This window comes from Diadema setosum, chromosome 3 (assembly GCF_964275005.1).
Source record: "Diadema setosum chromosome 3, eeDiaSeto1, whole genome shotgun sequence".
Lineage (NCBI taxonomy): Eukaryota > Metazoa > Echinodermata > Echinoidea > Diadematoida > Diadematidae > Diadema > Diadema setosum.
In genome coordinates this window covers 45,009,705-45,023,878 of record NC_092687.1, presented here as the reverse complement: position 1 = coordinate 45,023,878, position 14,174 = coordinate 45,009,705, and positions in this window count along the sequence as shown.

Here is a 14,174-nt window from a genome sequence, read left to right as displayed (position 1 = left end):
GTGACATTGAACAATGCAAACTTTTGATCAGATGTGAGGTATCAACAGAGTGTGTGCTGATGGTTTCACAAGCTCTTGTTCACACAAGAACTGAGCAGAGCCTTGAAAGCTGTCACGTACCTTGTCATAATGCCCTACAAAAGAAACAATGATTATAGTAATATCATGAAATTTGTCAGCTTGGTGTGACAACTAAGTAATATTTCCACATGCTTACGTGGACTAAGGGCATATATACCTGCCTATGAGGACTTGGGTATATTGAAATGATCAGCATATATCTCATTTGACAAATTGGTCTGCAAACCTGTGCTATCACAGATTGTAAAGTCGTTACTAAACAAATCATATTTTCATGGCTTTGAAGGGCGTGGCAATTGTCAAAGAGCTGATAACTAATCTACCTCACATGAATACTTCTCAAGTCAATATCACGTAAGGACATTTTCGGTGTCATTTTGACATTGGAGCTGAATTTTATTCCTTATTTCCATAAATTTGCAGGTTATGACTAGAGAATGGATCTCTTTCCTCAAAACAAATGGACAAAAGACTCATCACATTTATCTGCCTTCACCTAGTTAGGAGGGCTAGCAGTATATACACCTGCCTATGAGGACTTGAGTATCCAAATACACCCGTTAACACATTCCTCCCACTAGGTTTGTAGAGCCTACATTACTACAATGAGAAGATTCTTTTAGCACATGGACAGAGAACAATAAGGTTGCTGATCCACCTGTACAAAAGCTGTCAAGAACTACATGCATCCCCTTTCTGCTGTTAACTATTAAGGCGAATCAAACGATGCAAACTTTAATCGAGTGCAAGGTATCAATGAAGTGTGTCCTGATGGGCTCAGAAACCCGTTTGTTCCACACAAGAGAAACACCTAAGGGGTCACAAATGCAAAAAAAAAAATAAATAAATAAATACTGAGCACTAGATCTGTTATAGCTGTCGCGTACCATGTTTGAACGCCCTACATATTAAAGAAACAATAATTTATTAAAATTATGAAATACATAAACTTGGTGTCACAACTTAGTAATATTTACACCTGCTTACGAGGACTAAAGCCATTTACACCTGCCTATGATGACTCGGCTATATGAACTTGATCAGCATGGTGTAATGTCATAGAACAAGGTCGCAAGCTAAAATGTCCTATATTATGTTACACTATATTTCAAGCCCTATCACACAAACCATGTTTTTCCGGTTTTGTTGGGCATTGCAATCGTCAAAGAGCTGATAATTAAACTACCCTACACGAATACTTACCAAAGTTAATAGCACATAGCGACATTTCTAGAGTTATTTTGACATTACAGCTGAATTTAATTCCTTATTTCCCTAAATTTGCAGGTTATGACTAATGGATGGTTTCTATTTACTCTGACCGCATGGAAAAAAGATGCTTGACATTTACCTGCCTTCACCATGTTAGGAGGGCTATCAGTATATACACCTGCCTATGAGGACTTGACCATCCAAAAAACTTGACACACCTGAATGGAAAATGATATTCTTTACCCATTCCTTCTGCTAGTATTTGGGAGAGTCTACAAAGCTACAAAATCTTGATTCTTTTACAGCGTTGACAGGGAAGTCACAAGTTGGTGAACCAGCTAATGTAAAGCAGTCAAGGATTACATTGTATTCCATTTTCACAGGTAAAAGTGACATTGAACAATGCAAACTCTTGATCAGATGTGAGGTATCAACAGAGTGTGTGCTGATGGTTTCACAAGCTCTTGTTCACACAAGAGAGGCACCTTAATGAGGTCAGCAAAGGTGCAAATCTACTAAGTAGAGCCTTGAAAGCTGTCACGTGACTTGTCATAATGCCCTACAAAAGAAACAATGATTATTGTAATATCATGAAATTTGTGAGCTTGGTGTCACAACTTAGTAATATTTCCACATGCTTACGTGGACTAAGGGCATATATACCTGCCTATGAGGACTTGGGTATATTCAAATGATCAGCATATATCTTATTTGACAAATTGGTCTGCAAACCTGTACTATCACAGATTGTAAAGTCGTTACTAAACAAATCATATTTTCATGGCTTTGAAGGGCGTGGCAATTGTCAAAGAGCTGATAACTTATCTACCTCACATGAATACTTGTCAAGTCAATATCACGTAAGGACATTTTCGGTGTCATTTTGACATTAGAGCTGAATTTTATTCCTTATTTCCATAAATTTGCAGGTTATGACTAGAGAATGGATCTCTTTCCTCAGACCACGTGGACAAAAGACTCATCACATTTACCTGCCTTCACCTAGTTAGGAGGGCTAGCAGTATATACACCTGCCTATGAGGATTTGAGTATCCAAATACACCCGTTAACACATTCCTCCCACTAGGTTTGTAGAGCCTACACTACTACAATGAGAAGATTCTTTTAGCACATGAACAGAGAACAATAAGGTTTCTGATCCACCTGTACAAAAGCTGTCAAGAACTACATGCATCCCCTTTCTGCTGTTAACTATTAAGGCGAATCAAACGATGCAAACTTTAATCGAGTGCAAGGTATCAATAAAGTGTGTCCTCATGGGCTCAGAAACCCGTTTGTTCCACACAAGAGAAACACCTAAGGGGTCACAAATGCAAAAAAAAAAAATAATAATAAATAAATACTGAGCACTAGATCTGTGATAGCTGTCGCGTACCACGTTTGAACGCCCTACATACTAAAGAAACAATAATTTATTAAAATTATGAAATACATAAACTTGGTGTAACAACTTAGTGATATTTACACCTGCTTACGAGGACTAAAGCCATTTACACCTGCCTATGATGACTCGGCTATATGAACTTGATCAGCATGGTGTAATGTCATAGAACAAGGTCGCAAGCTAAAATGTCCTATTATATATGTTACACTATATTTCAAGCCCTATCACACAAACCATGTTTTTTCGGTTTTGTTGGGCATTGCAATCGTCAAAGAGCTGATAATTAAACTACCCTACACGAATACTTACCAAAGTTAATAGCACATAGCGACATTTCTAGAGTTATTTTGACATTACAGCTGAATTTAATTCCTTATTTCCCTAAATTTGCAGGTTATGACTAATGGATGGTTTCTATTTACTCTGACCGCATGGAAAAAAGATGCTTGACATTTACCTGCCTTCACCATGTTAGGAGGGCTATCAGTATATACACCTGCCTATGAGGACTTGACCATCCAAAAAACTTGACACACCTGAATGGAAAATGATATTCTTTACCCATTCCTTCTGCTAGTATTTGGGAGAGTCTACAAAGCTACAAAATCTTGATTCTTTTACAGCGTTGACAGGGAAGTCACAAGTTGGTGAACCAGCTAATGTAAAGCAGTCAAGGATTACATGTATTCCATTTTCACATGTAAAAGTGACATTAAACAATGCAAACTTTTGATCAGATGTGAGGTATCAACAGAGTGTGCGCTGATGGTTTCACAAGCTCTTGTTCACACAAGAGAGGCACCTTAATGAGGTCAGCAAAGGTGCAACTCTACTGAGCAGAGCCTTGAAAGCTGTCACGTACCTTGTCATAATGCCCTACAAAAGAAACAATGATTATAGTAATATCATGAAATTTGTCAGCTTGGTGTCACAACTTAGTAATATTTCCACATGCTTACGTGGACTAAGGGCATATATACCTGCCTATGAGGACTTGGGTATATTGAAATGATCAGCATATATCTTATTTGACAAATTGGTCTGCAAACCTGTACTATCACAGATTGTAAAGTCGTTACTAAACAAATCATATTTTCATGGCTTTGAAGGGCGTGGCAATTGTCAAAGAGCTGATAACTAATCTACCTCTCATGAATACTTCTCAAGTCAATATCACGTAAGGACATTTTCGGTGTCATTTTGACATTAGAGCTGAATTTTATTCCTTATTTTCATAAATTTGCAGGTTATGACTAGAGAATGGATCTCTTTCCTCAGACCACGTGGACAAAAGGCTCATCACATTTACCTGCCTTCACCTAGTTAGGAGGGCTAGCAGTATATACACCTGCCTATGAGGACTGGAGTATCCAAATACACCCGTTAACACATTCCTCCCACTAGGTTTGTAGAGCCTACATTACTACAATGAGAAGATTCTTTTAGCACATGGACAGAGAACAATAAGGTTGCTGATCCACCTGTACAAAAGCTGTCAAGAACTACATGCATCCCCTTTCTGCTGTTAACTATTAAGGCGAATCAAACGATGCAAACTTTAATCGAGTGCAAGGTATCAATAAAGTGTGTCCTCATGGGCTCAGAAACCCGTTTCTTCCACACAAGAGAAACACCTAAGGGGTCACAAATGCAAAAAAAAAAAATAAATAAATAAATACTGAGCACTAGATCTGTGATAGCTGTCGCGTACCACGTTTGAACGCCCTACATACTAAAGAAACAATAATTTATTAAAATTATGAAATACATAAACTTGGTGTAACAACTTAGTGATATTTACACCTGCTTACGAGGACTAAAGCCATTTACACCTGCCTATGATGACTTGGCTATATGAACTTGATCAGCATGGTGTAATGTCATAGAACAAGGTCGCAAGCTAAAATGTCCTATTATATATGTTACACTATATTTCAAGCCCTATCACACAAACCATGTTTTTCCGGTTTTGTTGGGCATTGCAATCGTCAAAGAGCTGATAATTAAATTACCCTACACGAATACTTACCAAAGTTAATAGCACATAGCGACATTTCTAGAGTTATTTTGACATTACAGCTGAATTTAATTCCTTATTTCCCTAAATTTGCAGGTTATGACTAATGGATGGTTTCTATTTACTCTGACCGCATGGAAAAAAGATGCTTGACATTTACCTGCCTTCACCATGTTAGGAGGGCTATCAGTATATACACCTGTCCATGAGGACTTGACCATCCAAAAAACTTGACACACCTGAATGGAAAATGATATTCTTTACCCATTCCTTCTGCTAGTATTTGGGAGAGTCTACAAAGCTACAAAATCTTGATTCTTTTACAGCGTTGACAGGGAAGTCACAAGTTGGTGAACCAGCTAATGTAAAGCAGTCAAGGATTACATGTATTCCATTTTCACAGGTAAAAGTGACATTAAACAATGCAAACTTTTGATCAGATGTGAGGTATCAACAGAGTGTGCGCTGATGGTTTCACAAGCTCTTGTTCACACAAGAGAGGCACCTTAATGAGGTCAGCAAAGGTGCAACTCTACTGAGCAGAGCCTTGAAAGCTGTCACGTACCTTGTCATAATGCCCTACAAAAGAAACAATGATTATAGTAATATCATGAAATTTGTCAGCTTGGTGTCACAACTTAGTAATATTTCCACATGCTTACGTGGACTAAGGGCATATATACCTGCCTATGAGGACTTGGGTATATTGAAATGATCAGCATATATCTTATTTGACAAATTGGTCTGCAAACCTGTACTATCACAGATTGTAAAGTCGTTACTAAACAAATCATATTTTCATGGCTTTGAAGGGCGTGGCAATTGTCAAAGAGCTGATAACTAATCTACCTCTCATGAATACTTCTCAAGTCAATATCACGTAAGGACATTTTCGGTGTCATTTTGACATTAGAGCTGAATTTTATTCCTTATTTTCATAAATTTGCAGGTTATGACTAGAGAATGGATCTCTTTCCTCAGACCACGTGGACAAAAGGCTCATCACATTTACCTGCCTTCACCTAGTTAGGAGGGCTAGCAGTATATACACCTGCCTATGAGGACTTGAGTATCCAAATACACCCGTTAACACATTCCTCCCACTAGGTTTGTAGAGCCTACATTACTACAATGAGAAGATTCTTTTAGCACATGGACAGAGAACAATAAGGTTGCTGATCCACCTGTACAAAAGCTGTCAAGAACTACATGCATCCCCTTTCTGCTGTTAACTATTAAGGCGAATCAAACGATGCAAACTTTAATCGAGTGCAAGGTATCAATAAAGTGTGTCCTCATGGGCTCAGAAACCCGTTTTTTTCACACAAGAGAAACACCTAAGGGGTCACAAATGCAAAAAAAAAATAAAAATAAATAAATACTGAGCACTAGATCTGTGATAGCTGTCGCGTACCACGTTTGAACGCCCTACATACTAAAGAAACAATAATTTATTAAAATTATGAAATACATAAACTTGGTGTAACAACTTAGTAATATTTACACCTGCTTACGAGGACTAAAGCCATTTACACCTGCCTATGATGACTCGGCTATATGAACTTGATCAGCATGGTGTAATGTCATAGAACAAGGTCGCAAGCTAAAATGTCCTATTATATATGTTACACTATATTTCAAGCCCTATCACACAAACCATGTTTTTCCGGTTTTGTAGGGCATTGCAATCGTCAAAGAGCTGATAATTAAATTACCCTACACGAATACTTACCAAAGTTAATAGCACATAGCGACATTTCTAGAGTTATTTTGACATTACAGCTGAATTTAATTCCTTATTTCCCTAAATTTGCAGGTTATGACTAATGGATGGTTTCTATTTACTCTGACCGCATTGAAAAAAGATGCTTGACATTTACCTGCCTTCACCATGTTAGGAGGGCTATCAGTATATACACCTGCCTACGAGGACTTGACCATCAAAAAAACTTGACACACCTGAATGGAAAATGATATTCTTTACCCATTCCTTCTGCTAGTATTTGGGAGAGCCTACAAAGCTACAAAATCTTGATTCTTTTACAGCGTTGACAGGGAAGTCACAAGTTGGTGAACCAGCTAATGTAAAGCAGTCAAGGATTACATGTATTCCATTTTCACATGTAAAAGTGACATTAAACAATGCAAACTTTTGATCAGATGTGAGGTATCAACAGAGTGTGCGCTGATGGTTTCACAAGCTCTTGTTCACACAAGAGAGGCACCTTAATGAGGTCAGCAAAGGTGCAACTCTACTGAGCAGAGCCTTGAAAGCTGTCACGTACCTTGTCATAATGCCCTACAAAAGAAGCAATGATTATTGTAATATCATGAAATTTGTCAGCTTGGTGTCACAACTTAGTAATATTTCCACATGCTTACGTGGACTAAGGGCATATATACCTGCCTATGAGGACTTGGGTATATTGAAATGATCAGCATATATCTTATTTGACAAATTGGTCTGCAAACCTGTACTATCACAGATTGTAAAGTCGTTACTAAACAAATCATATTTTCATGGCTTTGAAGGGCGTGGTAATTGTCAAAGAGCTGATAACTAATCTACCTCTCATGAATACTTCTCAAGTCAATATCACGTAAGGACATTTTCGGTGTCATTTTGACATTAGAGCTGAATTTTATTCCTTATTTCCATAAATTTGCAGGTTATGACTAGAGAATGGATCTCTTTCCTCAGACCACGTGGACAAAAGACTCATCACATTTACCTGCCTTCACCTAGTTAGGAGGGCTAGCAGTAGGTCCTATATACACCTGCCTATGAGGACTTGAGTATCCAAATACACCCGTTAACACATTCCTCCCACTAGGTTTGTAGAGCCTACATTACTACAATGAGAAGATTCTTTTAGCACATGGACAGAGAACAATAAGGTTGCTGATCCACCTGTACAAAAGCTGTCAAGAACTACATGCATCCCCTTTCTGCTGTTAACTATTAAGGCGAATCAAACGATGCAAACTTTAATCGAGTGCAAGGTATCAATAAAGTGTGTCCCGATGGGATCACAAACCCGTTTGTTCAACACAAGAGAAACACCTAAGGGGTCACAAATGCACACACACACACACGCACACACACACACACACACACACAAGTTACTGAACAGACCTGTGATAGCTGTCATGTACCATGTTTGAACGCCCTACAAATGAAAGAAACAATAATACATCAAAACTATGAAATACATAAACTTGGTGTCTCAACTTAGTAATATTTACACATACACTGTATATCTATTCTTGTGTGAAAATTATTTGCTTCAGAATGGTCTCATATTCAAGTAATGTGTAGTTTAATGTTTCCAGGTAAGCGTCCCTGGTCAGTGACGGGACATTAATCTGCACATTACTTGAATATGAGACCGTTCTGAAGCAAATAATTTTCACACAACAGTAGATAATGTACTCTTAAATAAATCCTACAAGGATTGGAACAATCATCCCTCAGCATTCCCACTGATTCCCACTGATCGGTTACTAGCCATCCCCTTTAAAACGGGATATCAAAAAATGCTGACAATCTGATTTCTACGAAAATGGAAATCCCCACACCCCTTTTGGTGAAAGGTCCATGAAAAGTGAAGACATATCATTTTCGCAATATATGGAAAAAGTGCAACCTTTTCATCAACTGTTTGGGCACTGGGAGATGCCATCAGTGTCCACGGAGTTAAGATCAGACATGATGCTGTCAAAGTGTGATCATGTTATACATCAGCAGCAAATCTCTCCTGAATTGAAAGACAGGAAATGGTAAAATTATGTTCATGTATACACCGATGGCTCAGAAACTTTCAAAGTGTCCGCTGCTTTTTATATTCCTCATTGGAAGTATGCACAAGCAAAACGCATACAAGACTTTACGTCTGTGTATACAGAGGAGAACTGATTGCCATTGTCATGTCTCTGATCTGGTTAGAACAAGTCTCGAATCTGTACGCTGGATCAGTGGTTATTTTTTTGTGATACATTCAGTGTTTTATAGGTTATTAATTCAAATAAGCCGGAAACTTTTGTAAGTGAAATTGTTATAAGACTTACGGAATTGAAATATAAAGGATTTAATAAATGTAAATTTTGAATGGATACCCAGTCATTGTGGTATTAATGGAAATGAGGTTGCGGACAGAGAGGCAAAAGCTGCTTTATTTCGAAATGTTATTGATTTTATTATTGAAAATTCAATTCATTTTTTTTTTCATACTTCTCATTTATGAACATTACAACAGAAACCAGACAAGTTCTTTTACCTTGTGAACAATGTGCAGAAAACAAACAATATACATGGTGATAACACAGTAATTACATGTAATGATAACTGGTCAAAATCGAAATCGAAATGGGGTTGATCAAAGAGAAGTATGACGGGACCTACATGAAAGCTAGCTTGTTTGGCTGTAAGCCCCGAGTAATCAGTGTTTGTGAAAAAGAAACGGAGAACGGATAGAAGACCAGAATGATGATGTAAGGTTGCCAAATTTTATGTAATAAAAAAGAAGAAGAAAAAGGAAGTAGAAGAAAAACAAACAAACTATACATTAATATGAACTTACTGTGACCGAGCCATCATTATTATACAGCCTACTTTGGTATATATACTATAAACTATTGTTGCATTAAAACTTTCACCAGGATATGATCAGTAAGACACAAAAAGTAACATGTACAGCTATTAAGCCATTTGGTGCCTGCCGCCAAGCTCTGCATAGAAGGTTAGAGAGGGGCAGAGGGAAAGAGGAAGAGAGGGAAACGAAGTAGAGTGTGGAATTGCTAATGATGAATTCAGAGAGCCCGATGGCAAGACCCTAAATGGAATCTGTAACGTGTTGACAAAATGTTTGATTGGACAATAACATACCACAGTATTACATAAGACATTACGACTGTTCAGTGTCTGAAAAATTTGCACTCAATAAAAACTCTTTTAATTTACGTTTAAAGGAATATGAAGACGAGCAGCTTGTTATTTCGGGGGAGAGGTCATTCCAGTATCTAGGGCCCGTATACATTATCGTTTTCTTAGCGAAAATTGTTCGAGTACGTGGAAGGTGAAATGCGTCACTTTGGCGGGTAGGATAATTATGAATCAAATAGTTTTTTCTGAACATGCTAGTAAAAACATCCGGTAATTCGTTGGCAGAAAATTTGTACATAAATATGCCGACGTTGTAACTGAACAGATCTGATATTTTCAGTATTTTATTTTTCAAAAATAAATCATTCGTGTGAGACAAATATCCGACATGGTTGATATTTCTGATGGCACGTTTTTGAATACGGAACAGTATATCAAGAAGATTTCTAGTTGCATTCCCCCACACAAGAATACCATAATTAAGGTACGGAGTAATCAAAGTAGAATAAAGATTAAGCAGAATTTGACTTGGAAAAACGCTCTTAAGTTTATTAAGAACACCCGTATTTTTAGAAAGAACATTACTTAAATAACTAACGTGGGATTTCCAAGATAAATCACTATCAATAAAAAGCCCTAAAAATTTTATACTACTGACTTGATTTAATTCAGTTTCATTAAACTTAATATGAAAAGGAAGGGTTTTAAGACTATTGCTAAAAAGCATACAATGAGTTTTATCAATATTAAGTGACAATTTGTTGGCGTATATCCAAGATTGCACAGATTTAAGTTCTTTATTCACTGTGTTAACAAGAGTATAAGGATCTCTGTGTGTAAAAAACAGATTGGAGTCGTCAGCAAAACGTATAAAGGAAAGAATTGGCGAGGAACTAGGAAGATCGTTAATGTACAAAATGAACAATAGTGGGCCTAGTAAGGAGCCCTGTGGAACACCACATGAAATTAACTTTAACTGAGAATCACGGCCATTTATACTCACAAATTGTTTTCTGTTTGATAAATAATCTCGAAACCAGTCCAAAGCCTTCCCACGTATACCATAATGTCGTAGCTTGTAAATCAAAATATCGTGGTCAATTGTGTCGAAGGCCTTCGAAAAATCAAGAAAAACTCCAATAGTGTGGGAGACATCATCTATAGCATGAGCAACTTTATGGATAAAAGTGAGTAAGGCATGGGTCGTACTGTGGTTTTTCCTAAAACCAAACTGGGAGTTACAAAAAACTTCACACATTTCGAGAAATTTGTGTGTGCGCGTATATACCAACCTTTCAAGAAGTTTTGAAAATGAAGTTAACAAAGATATAGGGCGATAATTTGTCACAGATTCTTTTTGTCCTTTTTTAAAAATTGGTACTACTTTAGCTATTTTCATTTTTTGTGGAACTATGCCAGTAGATAACGATAAGTTAAAAATGTGTGTTAATGGTATAACTATTTCATTAATGAAAATTAATATGGCATAATGTAAACATCAGAATATCCGCTGAAGTTGATTAAAAAAAAAACCAGTTCGCTAAGCAACCAGAAGGAACAGTCTATTATGAATAAATTGAGAATGGGAAACATTTCTTTAAATTATGATCTGTTTAGATTGAATATGCATGAAAATGGGATGTGTCCGAATTGTTCACAAAAGTAATGTTTGAAAGAGTGACCCATTTTTTTTTTTCTGTGAATGTCCAAAGTATATAATAGAAAAAAAGTATGTTATTAGCAGAAATAGATATCACTGATGAGCGTCATATTTTGCTGTTTGTAGGAAGTACTTACTTAAAGCATATCCGTGCTTTTATTCAGTATGTCCAGAGGACTAGAAGATTCACTCTAACACATAATTTTGTGAGATAAGTATGTTTTGATTTAATTATTCTGCACACTGCACACAGCCCAGATATTTGCTTTATATCTTAGTGTTGTTTTGTTTTCTAATTCATGTAAATTTGTGATAAAATTCGCGTTAAATACTCCCAAATAATCACGAGAATCGATCGAGCCCCTCTCGTGTATTGGAGTGGCCTAGGCAGGCGGACGGCCAATCACGGCCTCTCCTTGCTGAGAAGTCTGCTCAAAGTACCGAGCCGGGCTGGCCACAAAATACGATCGTCGATTGGGCAGCTCGAACGGAGGCCAGTGAGGTAGATTTATTTGATGTAATATATAATATTTGAATTATTTTCAATAAAATGAAAATAATTTAAGGTAAAATTTAAATATTTAAAGTAATTAAATGAATATAGATTTCGTGTAAATATTCTTAGAGAAATGATAAACGCCAAATAAATTCAAATAACAACAACAACAGAAGCCTTGCCTTGGTATGTCCACAGGTGTTCTGTTAGTCTTTGTTCACGGCAACGAAGGAAATATCCAAAGGTTATGATGCCCACGGGTCTTCTGTTGTAAACACGGTGCGCTTAGTCTTTATTCAAGGTTATGATACAGTGTATCCCTTTATCTAAAACAAACTAACAAGCAAGCAAGCAAAGAAACAAACAAACAATTCCTCTTACATTTTTTTTCGTAATTTGATTTCTTTTAATCATTCATCATTTTACAGCGAAGGGAGTATCCAAAGGTTATGATACAGTGTATATCCCTTTATCTAAAACAAACAAACAAACAAACAAACAAACAAACAAACAAACAAACAAACAGTTCCTCTTGTATCTTTTTCGTAATTTGATTGTTTTTCCAATTATTCACCATTTTCAGGTGAAAACGCGAATGCCACTCCAATTTGTCGCTTTATTTCCATCCAACAACGAAACATAATGCAACTACAATGTACCGGTACACTTCAATGAATTATGATAAATAATAATAATTGTAAAAGAGCATAGTGTCTTCAAAAGATAGATCTGCTTAAAAAGAAAGAAACAAAGAAAGAAAGAAAGAAAGAAAGAAAGAAAGAAAGAAAGAAAATCATAGTCTTCACAACATTAACCTTTATGTTTGAAGACGGGAGGGGATCTTTGTCCCTCGCTCAAACGTGAAGATGAAGCAAAACTTGCTGCTGTATAGTGCCGGGGATACAATCGCACTGCGCGGCAATGGACATAATAATTTGCATACAGCATGATTGCTCATACTTGAAGTTACAGTGATGCATTCATATAAGTGTTGCTTTTGTCACGTAAAAGTAACATGATAGTCACGTTTAGTGAGAGAGAGGGAAGAGAAAGAAAACAAAAGCAATCATCTACGAAGCATAACATTCTATGTGCCCTTTCAGGGCATGACGTTATAGAGAATCATGATTTACCCAATATAAAATGAACAATGAACAACAGAGAAGAGATGAATCCCACCAAAGATCAGAGGAGCACAGTAAAACTGCAGGTGCATCCGCAGAGACTCGGAAATAAACATAATAGATACAACAATGAATAAAGAATGAGTTTTTAGGGGTTTCTACACTCAGCAAAAAAAAAAGAAAGAAAGTCAACGCTTTGTCAAGTTTAGATTTCTCATAGAACATTTGCCTGAAAGCTAATGTATTATATACCATAAAATATTAAAGGTAATTTAATTGGCTATAAACCTGGTAGGTCAACAAATACGGAAACCTAACGCATGAGTGAACACCATTGTTTTTTTTCTCTTCTAGGGCACACAAGTAAAAATTGCAAAGCTGAACAAGTTGTCATTCATGCGTATGTGCGCTTCCATAGAACAATAAGAATAAACAACAAATTTCACACTAAAAGAAACATGAATTAAATTGCAAAAATACACCTTTTATCTCTATGATATCTTTAAAGCCCAAAGGATCAATGAAAGCTAAAAATAATCGAGGAAATAAAGCATCTCATGTCAAACAATCTACATTTAACTGAAATAAGAGACGAAGTAATAACTAACAAAATGATAAAAATTTGAGGGGTTTTGAAATAGGGAAATTCGATTGTTGAGAATGATAAGGGCGTTAAGTTGCCACTAAACCCAAAGTGTTCAAGTTCATTCTCAACAGGCTTAATAATGTTTGGTTCTTGAAATTGTCACGTGGATTTGAAATCACTAGAACAAAATAAATGAATAGATAAATTCTGCACATTTATGCTTATTATTCCCTATGTCAATTGAAGTTTGACGTGACAGAAAATTCTTATATTTCCCCTTTAGGTTACCACTTCGTTTTTCTTAGAGGTTATGAAGAGATTAAAAGAACAAAAAATTATTTTCCTTATTTCATTCATGTCTCTCATTGTGTCAAACTGGTCCTTTGTTGTCAATGTTATCGTGAAGGGCATTTGCAAATGAAAGAGAACATGCCAATTTTTGCAATTTTTGATTTTGCGCCTTGGAGGACAAAAAGGAATGTGCTCACTCATGCGTAACGTTTTCTTTTGAATTAACCTATTAGCTAAAATATCTAATCAATTGACCTTTAATAAGGTATATAAGACATTGATTTCATAAAAATCTTCAATGAAAAATATGACCTCAAAAAAGTGTTAAGTTTCTCTTTTTGCCGAGTGTAGATGACGTAGCACTGGTACTGTGAGATCATCATTTTTTTTTACTGCTTTTTAAAATTGATAAATAGACTT